Here is a 3106-nt window from a genome sequence, read left to right on the forward strand (position 1 = left end):
TATCGCTATAGATCTAGCATTAGCGGCACTTTTTGAAAAATGCCACTATAGATCGAGCATTAGCAGTGCTTTCTGAAAAACGCCGCTATAGATCGAGCAGTAGTGACGCTTTCTAAAAAACGTCGCTATAGATCGAGCATTAGCAGCGCTTTTTGAAAAACGCCACAAAAAAATTAAGCACAACGCCGTCTGATAAACTGTAAATTATACATATTTTTGTCCCATGCTTGGCATACTTATGAATGATTTTTCCTTGGTTTTAGTGAATTTGATGCTCCTAATCCTTTAATGTCATGTTTTTATACTCAAGAGAGCTAGGATATCAAAAAGAGCAAGAAACAGGCCAAAAATGGACAAATTGGGCTTAAAACAGTGTTTCACACGGCCTAGGCACTTCCACACAGGTAAACCACACGCCCGTGTGAGGTACACGAGCAGACCACACGCCCGTGTGTCATGGCCATGTCGACTAGAAACCAACTCAAAATTACACACGGCTTGAGCACTTGCACACGGGCGTGGCACACGGCCTTGTCCCTGTCCAGCCCAAGTCTAGTTCTAATCGGAAAAAGGTCACTTTTAAGGGTTTTGAAGCATTCTAAAGCCTATATAAACACCCTAGAAGAGAATTAAAGGGGACACACAGAGTTGGAGATAGAAAATACTCGCGAATAACCATCGGAATCACCTCGGAGCTAGGATCTACATTAAGACTGAAGATTTACATCCAATTTCCTAGAAGTTCTTAGAGTTCTTTATGTTTTGTTGTTTTCCAAACTTTGAGATGTTTTTCATTATTATTACGAACTAAACCCCCTAAATACCTAAGGGAGATGAAACCTAAGACGAATCTTATTACTCTTTGATTTATATGATAAATATTTGTTCTTATTCTTAATTATGAGTTTTAACCCTTACTTTAATATTCCAGGATATTAATTCAGGTTCTTGATGTGCTTATTCAGGAGCAAAAGTCCCTGTTTAAGAGTAGATCATTCATAATTAACCGGATTTGCATGCAATCCTAGAGATAGGACGACATAAAGATACCAGATTAGAGTCAAATCTAATAAAAGAATCCATATATTGTGTTAATACGACAATAGGGGTTTTAATTAGAAAGAGATTTCAATTAATCAACGTAGAGTTAGTTGTTTTTAGTCTCAAAAGGGAAAATAACATAAATCAGGGATTTCTACGAAATAAGTCAAGTGAATAAATCATCTAAGTCAAAGGTAATAAGTGAAGTCTAGGTGGATTCTTTCTTGGGTATTGTCTTCTCCATTGGTTTTTTTCCAACTTTCATCTCTGTCGTAATCTTAGTTTAATTAGAAAATTAGTTTAGTTTAAAAACATCATTTAATTCTTAGGCTAGATAATAAAAAGATAGTAATTACTAGTACTTTTAGTCCTCATGGATACGATATTTTCGGTCTCACCATAACTATACTACTGTTCGATAGGTGCGCTTGCCTTAAGTCGAATTTTTATTTAGTTTTATGACCATCAAGTTTTTGGCGCCGTTGCTAGCGACTAAGATATTAGGAACGCTTAATTTTTATTACTTTATCCATTTTTTATTTTTATTGCAATTTAATTTTATTTTTGCTTAAATTATTAAATTTTCTTCTATTTACTTTTGGCATGTTTTTATAGTTTATGACTAGAAGAAACCCGTCAAGACCTCTACTTTTTGATAGTGAAATCGAAAGTACAGTTCGCAGAAACCGAAGAGATACAAGGTGAAGTATACGATACATAGAAGAAGGACAAAAGGACGATATTCAAACCACAACCGAGGAGATGATTGATAATCAAAATAATCCGTTACCTCCTGTGGTTGCTGCAAACCTAGTAAATCAGGATCCTAATCCTCTTACTATGTATGACTATGCTAAACCTACTTTAACAGGAGCTGAATTGAGTATAGTTAGACCTGCTATTGCTGCAAATAATTTTGAACTGAAACCTAACACGATTCAAATGATACAACAGTTTGTTCAGTTTGATGGTTTGCAAGATGAGGATCCAAGCACTCATTTGGTGAATTTTCTGGAACTCTGCGACACTTTTAAGATCAATGGCATTTCTGACGATGCCATTCACCTTTGATTGTTTCCATTCTCATTGAGGAATAAAACTAAATAGTGGTTAAACTCGTTACCACGAGGGTCAATCACTACTTGGGAACAAATGACCGAAAAATTTTTACTTAAATATTTTCCATCGGCTAAAATGGCTAAACTAAGGAATGATATCTCTTCTTTTGTAAGGATGGATTTAGAAACTCTTTACGATGTATGGGAGAGATACAAGGACCTATTAAGAAGGTGCCCTCACCATGGGTTACCTCTATGGTTGCAGGTTCAGACTTTTTACAATAGAGTGAACCCCTCAACAAGGCAACTTATCAACGCAGCCGCGGGTGGAACATTGAACAAAAAAAAACACCTGAAGAGGCTTATGAATTTATTGAAGAGATGTCACTGAATAACTATCAGTGGCAAGGTATGAGAACGAAGCCGAAGAAAGCTGCTGGTGTTTTCAACCTCGACATTGTTACTATGTTATCTAACTAGGTAGAACTTTTAAATAAAAAGATTGACGGTTTGTATGGTTCTACTCAGGTACATCCAGTGATAAGGTGTGATTCAAATGGAGAAGGAATACATAACACTGAATATCAATTCCTCAACCCTACCATCGAGGAGGAACAAGTCCACTATATAGGTAATAATAATTCTAGACCTTAAAATAACCCATACAGTAACACTTATAATGCAGGTTGGAGGAACCATCCCAATTTCTCGTGGGGTGGCCAAGGAAATCAAAGGCCACAACATCCCCCAGGTTTTCAACAACCACCTTACCAGCAGGAAAAGAAGCCGAACCTTGAGGAGATGCTAACGAAATACATCTCGGTGTCAGAAACTCATTTTTAGAATACCAAAATAGCACTTAAAAATCAACAAGCGTCGATTCAAGGGCTCGAAACTCAAATAGGACAGCTCACTAAGTTGATTTTCCAACGACCACAAGGTAGCTTGCCAAGTAATACTAAAACTAACCCAAGGGAGCAGCTTAATGCGATTACTATGTGAGATGA

The 3106-nt window shown here is 36.8% G+C and overlaps 1 non-coding gene across 1 annotated transcript; it reads right to left on the minus strand.

The window, feature by feature from the left end:
* Positions 1-2241: 2241 nt before the first annotated feature.
* LOC121205576 (small nucleolar RNA R71) lies at positions 2242-2348 on the minus strand. The gene has a single exon (XR_005900652.1). It is a non-coding gene; the product is annotated as a small nucleolar RNA R71 (small nucleolar RNA).
* Between the last annotated feature and the right edge of the window lie 758 nt (positions 2349-3106).

This window comes from Gossypium hirsutum, chromosome A08 (genome assembly GCF_007990345.1).
Source record: "Gossypium hirsutum isolate 1008001.06 chromosome A08, Gossypium_hirsutum_v2.1, whole genome shotgun sequence".
Classification (NCBI taxonomy): domain Eukaryota; kingdom Viridiplantae; phylum Streptophyta; class Magnoliopsida; order Malvales; family Malvaceae; genus Gossypium; species Gossypium hirsutum.